Consider the following 26,188-nt stretch of genomic DNA (forward strand, 5'->3'; position numbering starts at 1 on the left):
GTCTGTCATCTTTCTGTTTCTCTCTCTTGCCCACCAACACTTACCTGCTCAAACTCTTTCTCTCCTTTATTGAAAGATTTCTGTATGTGAAGTCCTGCCAGATTCTCTGGAGGCTGATGAGCAATTTAACAAGTTTATACCAAGTTCCCTGTTAGGCAAAGGGCACATCGACAATGGTGTATTGGGTCTAGGAGGAAGATGAAAGTTTTAAATTATTTTTTGGATTTGGTTTGGAAGTAGTTTCAGTTGCATTAATTTTCCTTTCGTGATTTATCTGCCTTATTTTGCAAGCGGCTACATTTCTGAGAAGTGTGACAAAGTTCCGCTGTCATTGACCGCAATGTAAATAACTAGAACGATAATGTGGAGCGGAGGGGGGGCGCGGCCGATCAGAATATCGCGCGCCCGGTCCCCAATCGGCCTGATGAGGCGCGCGAGGGATAAAGGCGGCCGGTGACGATGGTTCGAGAGAGAGAGAATTACGGGCATGTCCGTCGTGTGTGTTTGTTTATGTTTTTTGGTTTAAGTTTTCATTAAATTATCATTTATATTGACAAGCCGGTTCTCGCCTCCTCCTTGCCCATCCTTGAGCTATTTTACAGATAATAATACCAGAATTGATTGAAATAGGCTTATAAACTATCACACAACTGCAAGATGTACAGCAAATTAATATCCTAATGTCTGATACATTTCAAACATCAGCTCAGATCATTCACTTGCTGTTGTGTGTTGAATTGAAGACAATTAAATCTGCCTCAATGCAATATTTTCATGTTGCTATGTAAACCTCCATTCATATTTTTCTGTAAAACCCCAAAAATGATGCCTTTATTTATTTCCAAAGATGATATTTCATAAGCCATGCTGAATGCGTTATCTGTGTGTCTGTTTACTATACACCGAAAAATAAAGCGAGAGTGTTCTCGGACAATTAAGTAGAGAATAATGCATTAATTATTTTTCCAAGATAAAACAAGATGCTGTTTTGGCGCAAAGAAAGTTGAAACAGCATATTCCAAGCAGATTTCTGTTCTCTGTCTCCATTTCTCTCCTGGTTGTGTAAAGTTTGTGGTGACAGACAGAACTGAGCATTTCAGTGCCTGATCTCTCTTTTGCCTGTGCAACAGCGTGTGATAAAACTATGGCAAAATGCAATAAATGGTAAAACTGTGTGCGCTCCGAACTAATGTGTTAATGAAAGTAATTATGAATGATATTAATATGATCTCATGTATTGCCAGCCTGCAATATAAAGCAGTATAAATTAGCATTTTTGTATTGCTGAAATGGCTGGAGATGGCTTAAACTGAAAGAGATCCTCTGTCAAGGTTGATAATGGTGGTGCCCTAGCATATACTCACCCTCATGTTGTTCCAAATCAGCATGACTTTCTTTCTGGTGTGGAACACAAAAGGAGATATTAAGTAGAATGTTCAGTCTCAGTCCTCATTGACTTCACTGTATGAAATACACAAAAAAGAATAGCGATTAAGGCAAACAAGGTTTGGAACAATAAAAGGGTGAGTAAATGATGACAAAATCGTAATTTTTGGGTGAACTATCCCTTTGAACCATCCTTTATCCCTTTTATTGAAATGTTTCAGTTGCATTTTTGCCCTTGTTTGAGTTTTCACCTTTTGATTTATAGCTCCTTAAGAGTGCAACCTTTTTTCTTTATATTTTGCCATGCCAGCAAATTTGATTTTCCCCTCTCAAAGAACAAAGAACTTGTCTGCTCTCATATTAGTTCAATTGACAATGGTCTACTATCGCATAGTGTTTTGAATGGTGCTTTTGAAAATATGCTGGGTACAATGGCAGTTTTATTTGTTAAGGGAGAAGGCACTGAGAAGGGGACCTTTCCTTTCGAGCACAAAGATTTGCCACAATTACAAAATTGCTTCCATATGTGGATCAGGCAGCTTCTCCCCGCATCCCCCACCAGCCCCTCTCCTTTCTTTCTCGACATTCTCTCTTGCTTTTAGTGACCTCCTTCCCTGACTGCTATCTGTTTTTAAGCCATACTCTTTTCCACCCTTACTTTGGCATGCTTTCTTTCCTTGGTACTGCAAACAGTTTTAAAAGGCCACTTTTTGAAGTTTGTTTTAATCAGAACATCCTGCTACTTTTGGCAGTGGGCTTCACTTGTGCTGATTCAATTAGAGTGAGAGAGCCAGGGACAGAATGGGTCTGGATCAGAAGAGAGAGAGAGAGAGAGAGGGAGGGAGAGAGAGAGAGAGAGTCTGGAGTTGGGGGAAGGGGGGTGGGGGGGTTGGGTTGGTGATGAAGGGAAAAGAGCAAATGAAAAGAAGAAAGAAAAAATTTGGTTTCACCAAAAGAATTTGAACTGGAGGGAGGCAGCCTGGTGAGTGCAATAGGGAAAGGTGGAAAATGAGAAGCAGAGGACAGAGAGAGAAAGAGAGAGAAATGTTTTTTTGACAGAGGTCGGTTCAGTGAGGGTTTACAGTGACATCATGGCTGATTATGAGGAAAGTAGGAAAGTATAGACAGGAGAGCCATTCACCTTTCATTAGACACATATGTTGGAGGGTAGGCAATGTGCTCATTTGCATGTGCTTATTGGCACTCTGTTAGGTTTTCCGACAACTTTGTTTGGAACTCTGAAGCACACTCCAATCCGACCACCCCCTTCCCCCCCAAGTTACACACACACACACACACACACACACACACACAAGCATGCACGCATATGCAATCACTGATGAAATATGACATGTGGTTTTGTGTACATTATATATTCACAAAGGGAGGTCAGTCGGTTAAAATGTAATCAAAGTAATTACATTATATGCTGAAACAGACCACTAATTAAAGATCAGATAATATATAATAATCTAAATAATTATAAATATATTTAATATTTCCGATAAGTCAAAGACATTATATTATTGTGGCAGATGAGTAAAGCATTGTTTAGATAATACAAAAAGTGGTCAATATATTGTTTGATTTATTTAATTGTCATTGAACAAAACCCTATGGACTACTTGGGGTGTTATCACAGGACTCGTTTTTGCGTTCCGCTTGAACATACGTGTCGGACAGAAGCAGTTTGTCTCACTGTGGTTTTGTTTCTCAATCAGATTGCACTGGTTTTCAGTGTTTCTAGCCATAAATGCTGTATGCTTAGGATGCTGTGTCAAGTTAAATGTAGTTTGAAACTTTAAAAATACGCCTTGAGACCCCTACACTCTGTTTTGATTAGCTGTCGGTTTGTTGCCTGTATAGTTTGAGCTGCGTCGACTGCCCCCTGCTGACTTAAAACGTAATATACAAATGGTCAAGGGCAATGTTCCTTCTAAGCTGCGTGCCTGCATGGCCGCCCACTTCAGATGTTGCTCCCGCGCAGACAGAAAACATCCGCAGCGATGACAGACTTAAGTGTGTGGGAAAACAAAAAGATTTTACTGATTCAGAGCTAAGTGCATGCTCAGTGTCCATACGAATGTTCATTTATTCCATTGTGGTGCTGAAGCTTTGAGTGAAATCTTGCGTGTGAACGAGGTGGAAATACACATTACTGAGTTGTGAAACAACACATACCTGTACACATAAGCGCATTTACTGTGAGGAGCGAGCACGAGGTGCAACAAATCAGTGATGTGTCAAAATATTGGATCTGTGAATGAGACTTTGCACTGTTAACACACTAATGCAGCCTACTAGATCTGCCACTGTCTATTATGTTGTTAATATTAATCAAACAACAATATTGAAAAGAAATCCATTGACTGCTCTTTATTTATTTGTTTTTATTAGCCTAATATGATATTAGTTTGCTTAATACCTAAGCAAGATCTTTATTATTATGAGTGTTTACCTGAATAATTATAAAATATGAAGCAGTGTTTATTTAATTAAGAAACACTAAGACAGTATGCCATTGTTTTTATTTAATATGTCTGTATTTACGTAAATTAATAGATAACTGTTTTAAATAATGGAGTGTGTTGAATAGCATAATAACATAATATAAATTTTTACTGTGGTATTGAATTTCACATTTCAAGATTTTGAAATTGCACTGGTATTTGGCAGAGCCTTCAGCCGCCTGAGCTGCCCAATTCAAATACGATTTGCTCAGCAAGAACCAAATTTAGCGGGAACAATGGTCAGTGGGCATGATTAATTGTGTTAATTTGCTTACCGCCTTACATTTTATATAATTTATCACACATTTAACGTGTTAAATCGCCAGCCATAAATTTACATTCATGTTCATGCAAAATATACACCATAACTACCCCATTTACCTTATAGCTATTTCCAAATGCTCTCTCTGTGTTGTCTGTTATTTCTTCATGACATTTGGAGTCTAAATGTGTTTGCCAAGCAGAATGAATGAGCCCCTTCATTGCCCAGACTGTGCATTTAACTTTGAAACTGAAAACGCATTCCATGTTTATATATTTATGTACAGTATGTGTCTTGATGTGTGCATGCATGAGTATGTGTATATCCTTAAAGGAGACACTGACAATCTTAGTTTCCATTGAATACATCATCTGGAGAAACAATTAAATGAAAGTGAATGTTGATCTGCTTTTATGTTCCATAGAAGAAAGTCATATGGGTTATAAACAACATGAGTGTGAGTAAATGATAACAGAAATCAAATTTTTGGGGGAACAATCCCTTTCATTTCATGATTGTGTGTGTGTGTGCTTTTGATCGGATGCATTTCTGAGTGTGTTTTGCTTATTTTGTGTGCATTTCTGTGCAGGGTGTGTATGCACATGCCTGTGTTGCGTTCTCTGCATGTCTCCTTGCAGCACAAAACTTCACATGACATCAATCTGAATGCAAAGAAATAGTGATCTCCTTACAGGCATCTTGTTCCTGATTAAAACCTGCCATGGCCACCAGCGCCACACTCTCTCTCCCCTCCCTTTTTCTATTTTCTTCTTTTGTTTTTCCTTTTCCATCCAGGCCCACTAGTCCTTGGCACAAATAAATACACTGCTTAGTGGAAATGTTATTCATACATTTATTTGCACTCGTGACAATTAACACAGCGGGTTACGGATTACAAAAAAAAAAAACAAAGCAAGAAAAAATGGATGTCAGGGGCCCTTAGAATGAGTTATGACATCATAGCAAAGTGTGACAAATGAAAGTGTTGTGATGAAGAAACCATTACGGGCAAAAAAAAAAAAAAGAGAGGGAGACGACGAGAGAGAGATATTTTCAGATAACTGGTGTAAACACAGAACAAGAGAAATTGTAAAAGTGAAACAGGTGAAGATGAGAATGAGAGACAAGGAGGTAGTACACAGGTAGTGTGGGAGAAATAGTTAAAAGGAAGAAAGAGAGGGAGAGAGATTGAAAGAGTGAGCAAAAGAGATAGCGGTCTGATCTGTCTTCATTATCCTCCACTCTGCAGTCTCCTACACAGAGATCATAAATCTCAGCCCCCAACACACTTCACTGACAATGAAACACAAACACTGCTAACCTCTGACCTCTCTTCTGCTACTGACACACAGACACTTATTCACTCAGACACACACATGGAGAGTGACAATATATACAGTAATATTATTTGGAGCTGGGTAAATTATATGCTTAGACATAACTTCACAATTTGAGATGGTTAGATAAAAGGAGACTGTGATTAGTATGAGTTCATGGACAATGGAGGAGTCTGGAGACAGTGAACAGTTGAGTGTTTATTCTCATACTTCAGTTTCACACGCACACACACACACACACGCACGCACGTACACACAAAGGAAAATGGCTCTTAGTGGCCAACTCAAAATAACGCTCTCTCTGAAAAGTCTCTGTAGGTCTGGGCCATACTCTCTCTCCACCATCACTATAATGAGAGACAGGTGTTAATTACAGCCCAGGTGACGAGCCTTACCGCTTTTTCTCTCCCGCAGACATGGCCACAACCATCTTCGCCCCTGGTCTGTGGATCACCTCAAATTTAAAGGGCTGAAGATCCAGATACCAATGGCTGATCGTCACTTTAGTATCCTTCATGCGGTGGAGCCACTGCAGAGGAGTGTGATCAGAACAGAGGGCCGTTCCTCCCCTCCCACCTCCTGCGATAGCACTGCCCCAGCCCCCTCTCAGATGCATCCATCTGCAGAATAAAGGGGAGAGATTTCAGGTGCATGTAACAGCGGCCCCCCACAAAGTGCAGACTTTACCTTAAGGAAAGCCTGTTGGCATGACTCTGTCCACTGGATCAGATCAGGAGCCCCATTTTTAGTAAGGTCAGTCAGCGAGCTGGTGACATCAGAATAACTAGGCACTTACCTCCGGTAGTAGCCAGCCAGCCCCATAAACTGCCTCCTTTTTGGTCGTGGGCGTCGGGAAAGCTGCGATAGCTGTGGTTTTATTAACCTGTGGACGCACCTGCCCATGACCCAAGGTGAACCCCAGATACCTAAATCCACCCACCCAATTGCACACTTCTTCAGGTTAGCCATGAGTCCCGCCTGCCGCAGCACTCTCAGGACAGCCCTCAGATGTTGCATATGTTGCCGCCAGTCATTACAACAAATTATGATATTGTCTAGATATGCGATGGTATATACCATGTGCGTTCTGAGGATCTTGTCCATGAGGCTCTGAAACATGGCCAGGGCCAGGGTGTAATCTGAACGGTATGGAAAAAGCTTTTTTTTCTCAGGATATTGGAGTTAACAAAGAGTTATTTGTAGATTCCTTTAAGTCCAATATCGAGTAAAATTGAGGCACGCCCAACTGATCAAGTAACTCATGACATTGGGTAAGTGTCAAATTTGGACACATCGTTCACTTTCCGGTAGTCAACACAGAACCAGACCGAGCTGTTGCTCTTCGGTACCAGAACTACCGGGCTGGCCCAATCACTGTGCGACTCTTGTATTATGTCCATTTCATGCATTGCCTCCAATTCTTCCTGAAAAATATTTTTCTTGTGTTCAGGAAGACAATAGAGGCGGCTACGAATCACCACCCTTGGGTTGGTCTCAATATGGTGCTCTATAAGATTTGTGTGTCTGGGAAGGTTGGAAAACACATCCGTGAATTCCGGTTGCAACCGGGCAATGTCTATAAGTTGCAAAAGTGAGAGGTGTTCTCCACAGGGGACTGGGGTGGATGAACTTGGTTTAGGAGGCACCTACCATCACCAAGGCTACAGCTGCTGCCTCCCTCCATGGTTTGAGGAGGTTGAGGTGGTAGATTTGACGTGCCCCTCCCCTATCTGTTCGCCTAACCTCATAATCGAGATCTCCAACTCGTCATGTGACCTGAAAGGGTCCTTGCCACTTACGGTGGAGAGAGTGTTGAGTAATTTGGAGCTTGAAGTGGGCAGCAATACAAGCACTTTATCTCCCTGTACAAATTCCCGTAGTCGAGTGCCCCTGTTGGCACTGACGTTATTGCACCTGGAGTAGATTCTTCTGTGTTACCTGTGGTGGGTTAAGTGTTGAGTTTTGCTCTAAGGTCAAGAACGTATTGAATTTGATTTTTGCTATTTGAAGGTCCTTTCTCCCAAGCTTCCCATATGACATCGAGCACACCGCATGGCCGATGCCCATACAGTAGCTCAAATGGGGAAAACCCTGTGGAGGCTTGCGGGACGTCTCATACTGCAAACAGCAGGGGTTCGAGCTACTTATCCCAATTTCTGGTGTCTAATGAATCACGAACTAACGAATCATGTTTTTCAAATTCTAATTAAATCATTCGACCAACCCGTTGAGTGGTGTTAAACGCTGGTGCGAATTGATTTAATGCTTAATAATTAGTACAGTTTGCGTAGTGTACGTGACACGAATGTTGTGCCTTGGTCAGCGAGGATTTACTGTGGAATGTAACTCAATGGCACTTTTTGTATGGCCGGTGGATTCACTAACTGGTATTCACGGCATGCCGCACACCATTTGTGTATGTCGTTGTGAATGCCCAGCAAAAAAACTGGGCCATTATATGGTTCAAAGTCTTTTCATGACCTAAGTGACCAGCCACTGAGCCACTTGGCCGTGTTTCCCGAAGCTCAGGGATCTGAAGAGCTGTCGGCTCTGCTCCGGGCTATGACGACCCATTGCTGGATGGCCTTCTTCAGGTGGTTTTAATTAAGGAAGCTGGTGGCGGAAAGTTGCTGTGCCGCTAGCTGCACCTCCCCAGAGTAAGGGCAACAGACGGGCCACTCACTGATCGGGAGGCCACCTCCATACCTTGGCTGTCCTCTTGAACAGGTCGAGGAAAGCCTCTGGATCATCACTTAGCCCCATTTTCATCAGGGCCACATGTGGAGTATTCTCCAGGGAGGTCGCAGTGCCAGCCCCCTCTATGGCAGTCAGGCTCCGAAGCACCTACCGGTCCTCCACTTGTGCCTGGAGCATGACTTGGAAGGGCTGTTCCTCCTCCAGGTGTATGTGGGGGCTTGATGCTGGCTCTACTGGATACTGGAAAGGGTCTTGATGACTTCGCCCAGCGGTGAGGACTCCATAATAGCGATCTCCTCCAAAGTCGGGTTTTCAGCACCACTGTGATAAGGATAAGTTTGTGGGCAATGGAGGAGTCTTATTCTCACACTTCAGCTTCACACACACACACAAAAACACACACACACACACACACACACACACACACACACACACACACACACACACACACGTTGTGTTTCCATGTTTTATGGGGACTTTCCATAGACATAATGGTTTTTATACTGTACAAACTTTATATTCTATCCCCTAAACCTAACCCTACCCCTAAACCTAACCCTCACAGATAACTTTCTGCATTTTTACATTTTCAAAAAACATAATTTAGTATGATTTATAAGCTGTTTTCCTCATGGGGAACGACAAAATGTCCCCACAAGGTCAAAAATTTCAGGTTTTACTATCCTTATGGGGACATTTGGTCCCCACAAAGTGATAAATACACGCTCACACACACACACACACACACACACACACACATACACACACACACACACCACAAAGCAAAACAGCTCATTTGTAAAGGTGTGTGATTTTGACAGTTTTCAAACAAGTTTCCTGAACACTCCCCCCTCATCTTCCATAAGTACATCAAACAGACATTCTACGCATGCCATTGGTTGAGCCAATGTAGGGCTGGTCTGAATGCTCAAATGTTGTAAAACCCACAGAGTGTACACTTTTCAGGGAAATCTTCAGATAGTGAAACGAATGTTCAGTGAGCCGGCTGTTTCATGAGTTCAGGAGATTACCTAATCATTCCAATGTCCTGCAAAATATACTCCACAAAACAAATTCCAGCCAATAGGAGGCATAAACACAAAGAATGAGCAGATACATCCACAACTGTCCCGAAGGAGTGTTATTTCACAAAACAAACTCCAGCTGCTAGGTAGAACTATCACAAAAAGAAACAAAAAAGGTGGCCAGCTTCCTCGGACGGTCAAAGGTATGTTCAGCGAGTCAGTCCATTTGGAGGCACATGAGAAACACACCATGACTTCCTTAATCCATTGATGTTATGACAGACATTGCTAGTTGTGGGCATGTAAATATTTTGCAGCTATCCTTAGTATCTATTCTCAATTTGGCCGGGAACTTCAGTGTAAAAGCGACCCTTCGTCGATGCAAAAGTATCTTGAAGGTGAGTTTTTCCGCAAAACATACTCCAGCCGCTAGGCGGAACCAACAAAATAAGAAACAAAATGGCGCACAGCCTCCTCAGACAGCTGAGTGTATGCCCAGCGAGTCAATCCACTCGGGGGCCACATGAAAATCACCAAATGGCTTACCCCATTAACATTGCTTGCTGTGGGGACGTAAATATTTCATGGCCATCCTTAGTATCTATTCTCAGTTTTGCCAGAAACATCAGTGCAAAAGCGATCTGCCGTTGATGTAAGAGGTACTTGCATTCCTTGAATCGATCACGTTTCTCTCTTGTTGAATTCGCAAAGTCTGGGAAAAGAAAATGCTGTGATTCTTCCAGGAAAGCTTTCCTTTGCTCCTTGCCTCTCACAATACGAGATATTCTTTGGATGATCTCAGAAATTTGGCCAGTTTTGATCGGGCCTGTCTCCCTCATCCGATCTCCGAGCTGGAACTCTGTGAGCTCGCTCGATTTTCAGCTTATGGCCTGTTATGTCGAACAGACTCGGGAGCACCTCGTCTAGGAATTTCACCATATCTCGACCTCCCTCGTGCTCAGGAATTTAAAAAATGTTGACGTTATTTCGCCAAATCCTCCAGTTTTTCAAAAACGCATTCCAAATCTATTTTAGTCGCTAGCGATTAGCAGCTATTCCCTCTCCAATGACTTCAGATAATCGATCCATCACAGAGAATTTTGTTTCCATCACCATAATAGATTGACGCATTACAGCAAGTCTGCTTGACATGCTTGCCAGTTGCTGCTTGATTTCCTGCAGTCCCTGGTCTGCAGGCCTGTCAGAGGTTTCAGTTTGAGCACGTAAGTGTGTTTTAATCCTGTATCTCCAGAGCCCGAGGATTTGATTTCTTTGCTATGTTAACTTCAAAGAACAGATATGTAGCAGGGTGTATTGAATCTCACTGGTTTATGACCCAAACATAACCAAATAATTTGCAAAGTGCGCAGAGCCTTCCATTTACACGCCTGCTCCTTGCATGGCGTCACGTGGAACCCCCCAGGGAAATCTTCAACAAAACATCTTGACTTTAAAACATGGACAAACCGTTGTGGTAATTACCATTCCTTTTGGTATCAGACTTTTTAATAATAATAGAGCTGTTATTTAGACGCGTTGGTGTTTTCTTTTTTAATGGTACTTTTCAGTAAGTTTTGAGTGCTTTTAAATGTGTTTTTTTTTTTATAAATGTGATGTATTTTCTGAATTAATTAAATCATGGTATTGCTAAGCAGAAAACAAAAATAAACTTCAACTTTATACAGTAGGAGGTACTAAAAATGTAATCTTTTTCATTTTGGTTCGTTCTGAGCAGAAACGGTATCTTTTCAGTTCCAGCATTCCACTGCCTCCTTTCCTATTGGTAACCAGTTTGAACAAAATTAAGGAATGGGTAAAAGCATTCTTTTTTTTTAAATGGAAGTACTCTGTACTAAGGGTGAGTGATATATCAGTTACAGTGTTACCAGATCTGTCAAAAAAGAAAAATGGACCTAGTCTGGAGAAACAACCTCAAAATAAGGAACTTGCCTCAAACAAAATAAGTGAAAATGTCAATTTTTTCACATGTGGGAGAATTATCAGAATATAAACCATAACAAGCAATGTATACAGTAGCCTATATAAAATAACACATTTTCTATAATGTTTTCTTAATATTAAATATATCCTCAAAACATTTCAAAATACATCTGGCCATCTAAAACCAATTAATTGCCAAAATCTCTTTCTCCTGCATGCACATGTGCACACTGCTAGGGTGTGTTTGGACTAAATGTCATCTTATGCAGATGTGCATGGACAGTATACATAGTAATTATACAGTATATAGTTTTCTCAAAGGTCTTCAGCATGTTTCACAGAAGGCAACATGCATTAAGGCAAAGAAATGTGTGATGCAGCATTTTACTTCAGAATCAAAGCAGATGCTTATCATGTTCAATTAAAAAGAGAGAAGCCTTATTTTTTGGCAACAGGAAGTTGTATAATTCTGAAAATGTCAAATGTAGTGTAATTCTGAAAATGTGTTAGTTTTGATAAACCATTTAGACTTTGGTTTCATAAAAAAAAAGTTTTAACTAAATTAACCATTATTAACAGGCTATCAACATTTATAACGTTTTCTCTCCGGAACAATTGAAAGGGACTTTTCGTTCCGTTCAGCAATTTGTTTTGTTCCTTTTCAGGTTTTTTGTTTTTGTTTTATTCCATCACTGTAAACAGTCATAGTAATCACAAATTGTAAAAAACAAATAGTTTACTCAACTTAATCTTAAGTTTTTACTATTCTTACTAGTTTTAATTAAGTTACCATTACTCTCTAAATCCTAAAGTTGTCATTAATAAAAACATTTAAGTTGTCCTAATTAAACCGTACTTGAAATGTCACATTTTGGAATTATAACTCAAATATTTACGTTCTTCACACTTTGGTTCAAGTAGTACTAACTCAAAATGTCCAAGTACAAAATTGCACTGTGTGGAATACCCATAAGCCCTTGCTCTTGAATAATTTATTTATACTTGGTCAAAAATAATAAATTTTTATTTTAAAATGTATCTAGTTATAGTTCTTATCACTATTGTTGTTGTATTGTTGTAGCTGGTTGATAATTGAAATTTTTGTGAAGTCACCATGCGCAACTCAACATATGGCTAACCTAGAGTCCAGTAATAATTTCCTTTACACTGTATAAGATATGTTATAAATTAAATATGCCAAATTAAATAATTAAATCAAAACAACGATACTTTAATCACAGATGAGTTAAGTAGCTAGTCAACGTTACTTAAACAATTATGTTTTATATTGCAAACCGATTGCCTTGAAAAATCTAAGGTCAACAAATTATATTTCACAGTGTAGGAATGTTTTCAGTCCCTGCTTTATAGTTGTCAAACCTGGTTTATAGAAACATGTTATTAAACTTATCTTTTGCAAAATGATTTTCACATGGCTTGTCATGCATATCGCAGTAGTTTCCATTTACCAAATCCTAACCATAACACTAGGTGCCACAACAACATGGCTTTTATTACCGTTTTACATAAATGGCAAGCAAAACGGCAACATTTCAGTCCATAAACACTTACTTTTTGTAGTGTTCCTCACACAATGCCCTCTAATGACATTTTAACACTTTTACTCTAGTGCATGACTTGTAAAGCTTCTTCTATTGTGCAATCAAAGTGTGCAGTAGCTCAAATAGAGCAATGCACTTGAAATGCAAAGGACCGGTGTACAAGTCCTGATTAGCATGTGAGCCGAAAGTGTCATAGAAGCATCACAAAATGACATGATTGCTTCAGCAATTGCATTTTTCATTTCACATTTGCTTTTTATGACACTATCGGTTAGTTTTAGGTTTAAGGTTTAGGTTTAAGATTTAGGGTAGGGAGGTGGGTTTTGTTGATTTAAAACTCGATTTAACACCACTCATTTTACCATGGAAATGCCGCGATACCTGTAAGGAAGCACGTAGTTTAATTTGGCAAAAATGTCAGTCTAGTAATAGTCCAGTAACTTTCTTGAGATCAGGCTGGCCAAACTACATTAAGCTGGGAAAGGAGAAAGTGTTTAAATATCGAAAAAAATACACACATTTAAATTAGGATTGGCAATATTAAACAATCATAAGATTTAACATTTTATATTTTACACATTTTGAAAGATAATTAGCATGTTTCTATAGAGTGTGATTAGCAGATTTTTACTGTGAGCTGTTTAGTTTTGGGGTTGTGTGGCAAAGCCAACCACTTCCTGTTGATTTGTTTTGAAAGCTGATGCCAACCCTGCTGAAGTTTCCAACTGCTACACTGTTTAAAAAAAGGTTTTATGTCAGCAAAGGAAATCTGTTAAATTTGCAATGGTCAAAATGTTTCTCCTTATTATTTAAATTATATTTGAAAGGTTCAGATTTAGTCAAGTATTAGGTCCCAGTCTGAATGGAACCTTTATACACGATGTATCTGAGGAACAAATGTGAATAATAATACACTGTAAATGTGTTTAATTCTATTTTATTGATTTGTAAAGAAGTTACAGCTTTATTACACTTATTTTTAATCACACATTCAAAACCCAGGCTTAACCTGGTGTGCCACCTTCCCTGAGCTTCAGATGGTACTGTTGAAGGGGAGCCAGTTAAGCTGTGTCTTCACAGTGAGGTTTTGGAGGGTTTCTTTTAAACAAACCTAGTGTAGAAAGGCAGCTTTATGAAGAACTCATGCAGGCAAACGCCCAGAACCACAAACAAGCAGCGCAGAAGTGTTCCATGCAAAATCACAACATGCTCACTGTACTGATTTAAAACACATCGGTTCATAATGTGTGGCATGCATACAGACACACCCTTGGTACAATAAAGTTAGAAAGTTCCCATTTGCTGTATTCACAGATTTTTTTTCTTTCCGACTTTTATTAATAAGCACCACAAAATTACAACTGGTCATGCTTTGTATTTGTACAAACCTCAATTATTCAACTTAGCGTGTAACTCATCCTACACTTTTTGCTCTATGGCCATTAATGATACCATCAATTGTGCAGAGAGAGATGTGCGCTTTTACTTTTTGCTAAGCGAATGGATGATTTTGCATGGTTTAAATATAATATTATTATTCACGAAGACGCTGTGTACCTGAGAATGCATCAACATAATGCTTTTAATTCCTATTTTTCTCCACAGCATGTTTACGGTACACCGTATTCCTACAAGGAACACTATGGAATGGTGTGAGGCAAAGAACTTGTGTTAATGAGGAAAAACTGTATCAGCACTTACAAAATGAATTCCTCATTAGCATTCCAGCATCATGTGCTACTTTGTGCATCTTACTATTTTGAATACAGAAAATAGAGGAGAAAGAGTTCAAGGACTGAGAGAAAGAGATTAGGGAGAGGGAAAGAAAGAGGCAGAGAATTAAAAACAGAAATTTAAGCTTTCCGTGCCTCTGTTTCTTCCCTCTAGGCATTTTGTGGCTTGTGAAAAATGTGCTGTAGATTTGAAGGGTGGAGTCACGTGACCTAGACAGGGTTCATGAATCAGAGCGCATAATTATTTCTAAGAGAGACGAAAAGAAGAGAAAGAGGGAGGGAATGAGAGAGAGAGAGAGAGAGAGAGAGAGAAGAGAAAGAGAAAGAGAAGAGGAAGAAGAGAAAAAGAAACAACCGTGTAGTGTGAAAGAGACTCCCGTGAACGGAGAGCGCGCGGTTCTCTTCTCGTCGAGAGTCGAGCGTTTCTCGCGGATCTCAATCGGAGCGGGTGAGTTGAACTTTCGCGATCAAACGATGCCTCATTAATTCACTCTATCTTTAGTCTGTCTTTCCTTTCATATATAACAACCGCAGACTGTCTCAATAAAAGGCGAATAAGACGATGAAAGATCGGATTGATCGTAACTTTCCTTACGCTCGCGCGACTCGATTCTGTTTTAATACATCTGATTGTAGCGCGTGTGCTGTGCGTAATTCATTCGCGTACGTGCGATGTTGATGTGTCGCGTGCAAGTGCTTTCTGCATCCCTGATGTGTCTCAATCGATCATCTGTTCAACATTTTTGCTCCTCTGCTTATTGTTTTTTTTTACATCAGGAGATTGTGGCATGTGTAAGGCATTACTGACTTTTAGTTTTTCTCATAGCTCTGTGGCTTACAAGTAAGTGTTTGTGTTAATCTGAGATTAGTTTATGAAAGGCACATAGCTGTGGACATACAGTGAAAATCTTTTCACTCATCTCAATGTGTTTAAAAATGTTGTCTGTTGACCGAAGACAGCGTGCGTAATGTGGTAGCTATAGCTGTTCTGCATTGGTTACTTTAATGAAATAACTTTTTATGGGTCAGATCAAGTAGAAACAGCAAACAAATAACAACAATTGCACATTTTACAGAGCAATCACATTGAACAAGGATTAGGGAACACTTAAAAAGGATACAAATTCACATATCAACGTGGTCACAGGGCTTTTTTGTGTTTGTGATACTTGCCTGATGCAGTGATTTTAGCACCTGTTCTTTGTCTAGGTCTCTTTGACTTTATAGCCTACTTTTTTCAGTCTTCAGTCTACATGCTTTTATACTAGGTTTTTTCCCAACATGTTATGAGCAAGTTGAATTTTTATGATTTTTTGTAAGGTTTATGCCAGCAGTGTTAAGCAGTGTCACAGCTGGCAGTGATTTATTGCATCTTTTTTTTTTTTTTTTTTACGTGGGACAAAATGTTAGTTAACACATCCAAACACTGTCTCCTCTGTCCAGAGGAGAAGACTGAAAGTGTAAAGACATTCAAAACAACAGACTTATTCCAGTCCACACACATGCACACCAGTGCTTTTTTAAATTATTTATGAGAGAGGAATGAGCCAGTCTCGAGCTGTTTATGTCTCACAGATCAGCTACATGAGTTTACACGAACTCAGACAAAAGAACCAGAGACAAGGAAAAACAAACTATTGTCAAACCAGATATTCACGTTCCACCATAAGCAAAACTCCCACTCTGACTCTAGAGGGACTGTGGAGTCTGTTCTCAGCTGTATAGCAACTGTAATGGAATATGGGAGTGTTTTAATGTGTTTGTGTGTTTGGGTAAACTGCTGTCATTATTCCCTTGAGTGTATTTTTCCTTTGGGGTGACAGTGCAATGTTACTTTTTTACCCTCTGTATTGTATATTCACCCACCCTAACCATTGTTGTATATTTACAATTTGAATGGATCAATCTAATTATAGTTTGTTTAATGTTTAGTTTTTATATATCCCACAAGCAAAAAGTTTCAAAACACCAATTTGTTCTTTATTATTACTTCCACATTGTAGAATTAAAGTCATTAAAACAATAAAACGTCTTCACTATCTTCACGTTAAGCTCAATTGACAGCATTTGTGGCATAATGTAAATTACCAAAAAAAGTATTTTCGAGTCATCCCTCGTGTATTTTAAAAACAAAAAGCAAAAATCGTGGTTAGGCACTTAGAATGGAAGTGAATGGGGCCAGTCAATAAACATTAAAATACTCAATACTTTCCAATATTACAACTTCGACGACAAAGCAACATCCCAGTAAGTGATTTTATCACACTAAAGTCTTATTAACGTATTAAAATCTTGTTAACGTATGATATTTACCTCTTGTGACTATACTTTTGAAACAGTGTGTATTTTAACCTGTATGTACTGGCCATATTCACTTGATTTTTATTTAATAAACGAGGGACAAGTTGAAAATATTTTCTTTGTGGTGATCAACATTACATCATAAATGCTGTCAATTGAGCTTAACTTGTATTGAACTCTGAACATTCCTTAAAGCATGCTAAATAGCTTTGATTTGTGACTTGGACCATGCACATTGAATGTATGAGATGTTTTCATGAAGACACTTGTATAAGACCACCACCTCACTGTCTGTCTAGATGCCTTTTTTACTCTAGTCTTCATAGTTCTCTCGTCTTCTGGCTGTGTTCTGGAATTGAATCATAAATCCAGGAGTTTATCCCTGACTGTTTCAGGAATTTTGAGGGTAATAGTACCTAAGTGGCAGGGAGGGGCCGAACAGGTGGTTTATGGGGTATCTGGTGGTGGTGTGGTTGTTCACTGTCCTATACTCTGTAATTATGAAGGAAACCATCAGATCACTGTTTCCCTTGTATATTTTTGCAGGTGTGCAGGGATTTGTCCCTTTGACTTCGTGTGTATGTAAGACTTTATGTGTCAGGCTGTGTTTGTGAAAAGGAGAGTCTGCTAACATCTGTTTACAGACGTTCCTGTGTGTGTCAGGGCCTTTATTAATGTGGACTATATGTGTGTATGTGTTTATACTCATGAATGTGAATTCCCTGTGCCAGTGCTACTGTAACGAGAGCCAGCTATTACCTTCTATTACCCTGATTAAATAAACCGTGTTCATCTGAAATGGCTAGTTAGCTCAGCAGCCATCTCATTTGTTTTTATAAATCTGATTTCTTGTCTGATTACTTCACATAATAAACCACAAGTACAATCTAGCTATGATCATGTTAATGATCTGATCCTTAACCAATTATTTAACATTGTTTCCCACAGAGAAATACTGCAAGCATAAATAACATCACTTGACAGGGCGTTTTTAGTTTACCTCTTTATAGTTAGGGATATTTCACCCAAAAATAAGAATTCTGTCATCGTTTAGGCTGTTCACCCTTTTGTTGTTTTAAACCCATTTAACCATTTTGCTAAAGGGGTCATGTCATGAGAAATCAAATTTTCCTTGATATTTTGACAAATAAGTGGTCTTTTTCTAATTTCAGAACTCAAAACTTAATCCCTAGTGCAATAAAAGCTTCCAAAACGCCTCGTTCTCTACTTCCATAATATTGTGATGTAACAAAGGATACTCATTAATTCATGGCCACATCAACACCTTTACATGATCTCACCCTTGGCCCCGCCCACTAGGGGCTTAGTTCATACTCAGAGAGAGAGAGTGAGAGAGAGAGCTGGAGCCTAACTGTTCCTAAACACCGCCCATCTGTGCTATTTTTAATTGTTGGTGTATGTAAATGCGCACTACATGGACATCTTTGACAGTTTTGATGCATTTCCAGCAATGTAGATTTCAGTGCAGGATGATACTGGATTCTGGATGTGTGCGTCTTCATTGTGCTTTGGAATATGTGTGAGCATTATGTGGATGTATCTTCTGCGTATTTCTGCATAGAATGCATGTTTTGTCGATTCGTATCAGCGTGATTGCTTGTGAACCAGTGCTAAGGAATTGTTATTGAAGGATAGGGAAGTTAAATCAATTGGACTGGATCAAAAACTTAAGTAAACAGTTCCATTCATAAATATTTAAAATGCCATGACTGTTTGATAGTTTATAGTGCTGACACACTGTTTACACCGGGTGCATGAGGCTGTCTACACCGGGCTCATCGACATAAACGTTCTAAAATGTTTATTTGTGTTGTTGGCAGTAGTAGCGCCAGCGCATGCAGCGCAAAATTGAATGGAAAAACCACAACAGACGCTTCCATGGTATCATTGATTACAATGGGTTCTATTGCTTTCGACGTGCATCTCGCATCCGGTGTAGACAGGGTGTGAGTGTTAACTGTTCTGCTTGAGATGAACAATTTATTATATATTCGGGTGCAATTTGTTGGATGTGTGTTATGTGTAAATCCTGAAATTTTGTTTTATAAATGTTGTGGTCTTGTGAAGTTTGTTCATTCTCTTCCGATTGAGTTTCAAATATGGCTGAATTTGAGAAGCTGCACGATGTTAGCCAATTTGAACAGTGGGCATTTGCGTTGACATTTAAAGGAGGAGCTGAGGCCAAAACCGAGCGTACATTTTTGTGTGAAATATCCCTTTAAATAATCTTTCCCCCCTTATGTTGTTTATCCATTTTTGCAGTGTGACTTCACTCAACTTGTCCACATCACATCATGGAACAGAACTGTCACAGCCAGTGTCACTTTGAGTTTTCGTCCTCTCCATCTATCACGTCACTTTTTCCATTACTCTCTCTCTTTATTTGTCCCACTCTTTTATGTCATAACCTTGTCCAAACTATGCATAACATTTGAATTTTTAAAGCATTTCAAAGCTTAACAACTGATTCCAAGTGACAACGGTGACTTACACCTGTGTTCAATGGTATATTGTGAAAAATGAGTGACAATGTTACAACCTTTAAATTGGCTCAGACAACAAGAGTCTTTGTCAAAACCACAGGATTTTCAATATTGGTTCATCTTAACGATTCCGGTTCCTTAAGGTTCCATTAACGATTCTTTTAGATTTTTTGAGAAATACATATTTGGAAATAGTGCTATAATAGGGCAATATGGCAACAAAAATTATATCTCGATATTTTTTAGCCAATAGACGATAATCGGTATATATCTCGATAATTATGTTTTTGCTTGACTTAAAAGTGATTTTTTTAAAAGTGTTGAATATAACTAGATTATTTGTTATTATAACTTTAGTATTTACTGTTTTATGGCATGCAACAAAGTGGTAACCCCTTCAACTAATCACTTAATCATGTAATATGCTTCAAATGTATTTAAAAGTTTCAATGCCATTAACTGCAATCTTGGTAAATTTACCTTATGAACTGATATGTCTCACGAGATTCCTTGCAGCTAACCAATCAGAATGGACTTTCTGCCAGCTCTTGCTATTGTGCTGCAAAATGTATCATGCTTATGATGTGAGGCTGAGACTTAACCTTCAGCATTAAGCAAGTTTAAATCTTCTTGAAACTTCCTTATCCTAGTTTTAATGTTTTACAAATATATTAACTAAAACATAAATAAATACATGAGCTTATAATTAAATGTCCAAACACATTTTGATATAATTACATATTTTAATACTATTTATGTTCATGTTATGATATTTATATTTATACTATTTATATTCATGTTATGATGATTAAATTAACACACCACATCTTGTTTTGTAATTAAAAACACTTAATACTTTTTTAAATAAACGTTTTAATTAATATATTAATTTTAAAGATTTATAAATAGACCACTGGAAAAACCATATCTTTCGAGCACTAATCTGAATAGACTATTAGAGGAACTCATCCCACTGTGGTGTTTTTCTGAATCTCAGATTTCAGTGTCATAAACTCACCACTCTTAAAACCCTTCATCTAACCATCTAGATATTCACAGACTTTCTGGGCAAAAATAATAATACCTTGCATGTGAAGTGATCGTCTCTCAGCTTCTGCCGCTGTCTCTTTTTGCAAACAGCACATGCGCAGCGTGCGCAGCACAGAAGGGCCCTGAAAGTGTGTCATGTATGCGCTAAGGTTTGAACGTTCAAGATTTCGAAATGGCATTAGCCAGTAGACATAAAACTGTTTGTACATGTTCTTTGTTGCAATGCCCTTAATAGACATAATTTACGAATTTTCCAAGTGCTAGAGATGAAACTAAACAAGCTAAACTGTCTCACTGACTGTACAGCCCTGCCCTGGTTGCTTTACCAGTAGTTTGTTTATTTTATGTGGGCAGATGGACATTTAGGGTGTAGACACTCCTCTGGATACTGTGTTGCATTATTACTTTTGTATAATAACATGTAATGGTTACAAATGTCTGGAATTGTGCAAATGTGTGATCTTGTAACACTTTGCTTATAAAACCTCTCCAAAAGCACTAGGCCGTGTGTCCACCAAAGCGTTTTTAGCCAGCTGAAAATGCCAGGTGCTCTTCTGAAAACACTCAGCTGGGAGCACTTTGGAGGGGCAGCGTTTTTTCAGCTGAGACGCTTTGGTTGCTATGATATGGAATATCCGCAGAAGTAATGTGTTGCAAGTACCTACTTCCGCAGATAGTTTGTGTTATGAACAAGTACTGAATGTAAAAATGTCGGCACAAGGTATAGTGCTTGCTCTGGCCCTTGCTCTGTATGTAGGGAAGGCTGAAGCACATAATGTTCCTCCAACCATTATTTTTCATATTAATATTGTGGTAGTCTGGGAATGTCATCTGGTATAGACATGAATATTCAGAGACCAGCAAACTTCTCATCCATCGTTGTTCAGTCATTGTACAAGTAGGATTTGATGAATGGTTGGTGTGGTATTTGTGCCACCCCACCTCCACTGTGATTGGACGGCTGGGTAAATTGTGACTGCGATGAATGCTGCGTTTTACCCAAAGTTGAACAATTTTCAACTCTCGGTGACCAGAAAAAAACGGCAAGCACGCAGTACTCAGCGTGTAATAGATGCTCAGCGCCTAGTCACTCTACTGGCTTTTTAAATACGCGTTGTTCCCATTGCAAACAATTGAAAAAATACGCTGTGCTCTTTAGGAAACGCTGTGACCAATTAAAGGGGCATTCAAATTATCACAATATTCATGATATTACAGAATTTTACATTGTCAGCAAAATTATCGTGATAATATCGTGAGTATTCGATATATCGCCCAGCCCTATTTGGAAATAAGAAATGCAATTCTAATTTGATTTATCTGCCCTCAGCAGCCTGTTACTAAATTATGTAATGATTACATTAATTGCAGCAAAACTCATAATGTATATCTTTCACTCAAAAGAATCTGATTTAAGCCTCACAAGCCTACACATAAGTACACATAACATAGGAACAGTTCTTGGTTCATTTGAGTCAGACATGATGAAAGTAATGACTTGGGGTTCAGTACGTTTTTCATTCACTAATAAGTACTGGCTGATGAGAGTTATCTGTTCAATAGGATGTGCTGTATGCTAATCCCAGTCAGTGGATAAATTGGGATTTTGGAGGTGTGGGAACCCTAAAATTGGGTGAATTACATTAATACAATTTTTTGAATAAAATACATGGGTGTCTAAATGTGGATTTATTAATAGGCCTATTTTGTATGTAATTAATATATGTTTTTTTCTTTCAGATTAATCAATTTGACTGGGATTCTGTTTTAATGATTTGTCTATCATTATTTATGTATGTCATTATTCAACTTAATTGTGAAAATACATAATTACATGGAAAATTTGGTGGCAGATGACAAAAAAATGTATGACTGATATCAGACATATTTTATACAATTTATAAAAATCAGATGACAGCTGGGACAAGTTACCTTCTTGCCCTAGGTTGGGAGTCATCTTATAAAACCAGCTTAACTTACACCGATCAGTCACAAAATTAAAACCACCTGCCTTATATTGTGTAGGTCCTCCTACTCAGAATGGTGCCAAAAACAAAAAACATCCAGTGAGAGACAGTTCTGCAGATGGAAACGACTTTTTTGATGAGAGAGGTCAACAGAGAATGGCCAGACTTGTTTGAACTGACAAAGTCTACAGAACTCAGATAACTGCACTGTACAATTGTGGTGAGAAGAATATAATCTCAGAATGCTATTCTGAGATGCGGGTTGGCGCTGTTTTGGAGGCACAAGGGGGACCTACACAATATTAGGCATGTGGTTATAATATTGTGGCTGATCGGTGTGTATCTAATGTTACAATTTAAAAGTAAATGCACATTGATCTTAACGGGGGAAACAAACACCTTCTGCATGATTACTTTTTGCTCAAATTGTTATTCTGATAATATAATTGGTAGTGAAAACATTTGCATTAATTTTATAGAAGTTAAAAATAATTCACTGCCGCATGAAGAATTCAATATAGTGAATCCCACTGTATATGTGCTTAAAAAAAAAAAAAAAAAAAAATATATATATATATATATATATATATATATATATATATATATATATATAAATGCTTAAGCAACAAAAATGGAGTACACATCAATATACAAATAACAGTGAAACCCATTTACAGTGTGTTGGTCGTGTGTTCTTTTGTTCTCAAGTTGCAGGCCTATTATATTTTGATCAGATGTTGCTTTGGATGTGATTGATTCCTGATTCAAAACCCCTTCGTGTATACAGCTTTTTAACAAAACAAAGCAAATCACTACTGGATATCAGTGGATCTAAGAAACGTGTGAGCAGTTGATTCTATGTTAGGCATTCTCAATGATTCAGAGATTGGACCACGGCCCGGTCGCACAATGAAATTGACCCAAAACTTGCGGCATTAGTTGAGACAATGTTGCTTTATCGGATTGGTCATAATTCCCAAACACATGGACCAATGTTTTGATAACACTGCATGTCTGCATTGTTAAAACTTTTTGGTGGAATCAGCCTACCTATGGCTAACTTATAGTTATCTCTGCTTAATATACTAGGAAAGTTGAAAGTGTTTTAATATCAGAAAACACCACTTTTGAGTCATAGTTTACAACCAATTCCGAGAGTGACGTGCACCTGTGTAAAATCATATACTGTGAAAACAAGTGACTATGACAATATTACAACCTCTAGATTGGCTCTGAAATAAGAGTATCTGTCCAACCACTGGATATTTCACAATTGATTTGGATTTTTGGTGCTTTAAATGATTACTTTGGGGACAAGTTGTACCCAAGTGGTATGATAGACATTATGGCATTGTCAGTTTTGTATTTTTGATTGGGTGTGAAGAATGTTTGCTGGGTGCCAGGACAGGGCTCTGTGTTAGACAGGGTTTAATTGATGGGATATGTGACTCCCAAGTAGAAGATCATCTATCACTCTCTTCATGTTGTACTACCATTTGCCCTGTCAGAAGGCAGAGGAATTCAAATGTGTCAGTTTTATCTCTAACAATAAAAAGGTTTATTGAGGGCTCTAGGAAACAACTGTCCGATGACAATGATATGCTTAGTTTAATTTTGCAGCTGTCCAATTTGGCAAGGCTATATTTTACTTTTGTTTATTAATATTGCTTGACAGCACTGTAACTGACGATCCCCCAGAGTCCTGTGCAACTGAGATAGTGGACATCTAAGGTAAGTAAAATGGCAAGAAAACATGAAACTTAAAAAAGGAAAATTCAAAAAGATATCTTTCTGAATTTATGTGCATGTTAATGATGTCTGGCCTTTGAACCTTCAGTAGGGTCTTTTGACCCTCCTTATGACCATGTGACCTCCACTCTGCCTGGAGGTTCCTCTGCCTCAGCCAGACTTTCCACACAATGCATCTCGCCTTCAAACATCTTTCTTCAATTTAATACACACAGATTTCATTCAAGGTTATGGCACACAGTGCTGTTATGATTTCACCAGTGTCTTATTGTAATGTCTCCCATACAAAAAGACAAATTGTTTTACCCATCAAGGTTTTGAGTGTAAACTTCCCTTGGACACATGTGCTCGTATTTTGTACAGGATATGACAATTATTTGTTTCTCTGAAAGTATGTAAACTACAAGCAGATCTCTTCTCAATATCAGATGCGTTTTGCATTTGATTGACCTTTTAGTGTATTATGTTTGCTTAAACTGGTGTAGTGTGCCTCAGAGAAGACATTTGTGTGAAGCATTTATTTGCTATAGTGGGAAGAATAAATGTACAATTATTTGTTTGGCAGATGCTTTTATCCAAAGTTACTTAAGGCTAGAGTATACTTTGTTATCCCATGTGGCATTTCATCTTGCACACAGTCGTGTGCCCAGCCTTTCAAAGTATACTTATTTGACCGCAAGCCCATGTGGATGTGTTGAACACATGTATTTAGCACAGTCAACGGCATGCAAGCAACCTGTGCAAAAAGACGCATACTGTATGCTTGTCTTGAAAAACAGCACTGTGCATGTACAGTCAAAGCATACTGTGCTTAATTTGTGTCATGCACACTGTGCGCAAGATGTACTAGCATGTGGAAAACCAAAGTATATTTTAGCCTTTGCGGTATATTCAAGCTATACATTTTATAATTGCGTGCATTCCCTGGTAATCGAAACCATGACCTTGCATTACTAGTGCCTTGCTAACAGTTGAGCTTCAGCAACACAGGAAACATATACTATACTTTTGGCTGTGTTTCATTACAATAAGTATGATTAGTAGACATTTTTGGTAGCGTTACTTGTTCAGACTGCCTTATTTAGAATGGAACCATTTCTATTTACTCTAAAAGTGAGCTTTGATACATCTCATAGAAGTTTCCAGAGCCCTCACCCACAAGACGTTTGATCTGAATCCATGTGCCACATGGTTGTGGCAGGGCTCTCAAGGCCCTCATTTGTGCTGCTATACAGAGCCTCTGTCTTTCGGGGGTGATTGAGCATATACAGTTGGAGGTGTCAATCTGTCTTAGTGCTGATTGACAGCAGGAAGACTAATGTGGAAAGTTAAAGTAGCTTTTAGAGTAAAGCACCATGAGCTTAGAATGGAAGAGTGGGAAAATCCAGAGTGTAGACAGGAAATGAACTCAAACCGCTGTACCATCCCAAATCCGTCACAGCGCTGGAGGAAAAATGGCTTGTGGTTTTCGCCAGGAAAAAGGGGGAAAAAAAACAACAACTCACCATTGACTCCTGTGGTTAATGCCTCTTGTGATGCTTAGGTTATTTTTACTTTTTTCATGTGTGGCTGTTAAAGTTGAAGTGTGCCGTATCTGCACCACTAGCGTCACCATTAAATATCGTGAATACGATGACTGTTTTCAAACATGTATACCAAAGACTCCCCCTGACTTTCATTTGAGAAACAAATAATTGGTCCCGCCCCAAACTCACACCATTGGTTGAGCCAATGTTCCTGAGGTGGGATGTTCAAACAATAAACTCAAACATCTCTTAAATAAAATTCAGTTGACCGACTGCTTTCCTCGGTGTCAAATTGCAGCGGGCAAATAGTACGGAGTTCTGTGAATTAAGCACAATCTATAATAAGCCTCATTAAAAAAAAAAAAGAAAAGAAAGCATGTTTGCACAAAAAGTAATAAAAACAACTTAATTTAAATACTCAGGAAGCACCCGCTATTTCAGCGCTGATTGCACCTGCTTAAATTAGATTGAGGATAATAAGTAAAAAAAGATGCTGAAAAAAGGCACAAAATGGTTAAGTGAATTATAGGTGTTTTATTTGTAGGTGTCTCTGCATATTAAGCTGGGATAAGAGAACTATTTTTGCATCAAATAAATTACACGCTTCATCTTTAAAGCCAATTTTGTGATAGCTCCAC

At 38.6% G+C, this 26,188-nt stretch overlaps 1 protein-coding gene across 2 annotated transcripts in view; it reads left to right on the forward strand.

Moving 5' to 3' along the window:
• The first annotated feature begins 14,702 nt into the window (after nucleotides 1-14,702).
• The window catches only part of LOC127628514 (retinoic acid receptor gamma-A-like), a 68,405-nt gene continuing 56,919 nt past the window's right edge, over nucleotides 14,703-26,188 (forward strand). Inside the window, exon 1 of one of the 2 annotated variants that reach the window (XM_052105308.1) lies at nucleotides 14,703-14,901. The gene's annotated coding sequence lies outside the window, so the exon portion shown is untranslated. The remainder of the gene's footprint in view (nucleotides 14,902-26,188) is intronic. The other variant, XM_052105306.1, reaches the window with a different exon arrangement.

Source organism: Xyrauchen texanus, chromosome 35 (genome assembly GCF_025860055.1).
Source record: "Xyrauchen texanus isolate HMW12.3.18 chromosome 35, RBS_HiC_50CHRs, whole genome shotgun sequence".
NCBI classification, from domain to species: domain Eukaryota; kingdom Metazoa; phylum Chordata; class Actinopteri; order Cypriniformes; family Catostomidae; genus Xyrauchen; species Xyrauchen texanus.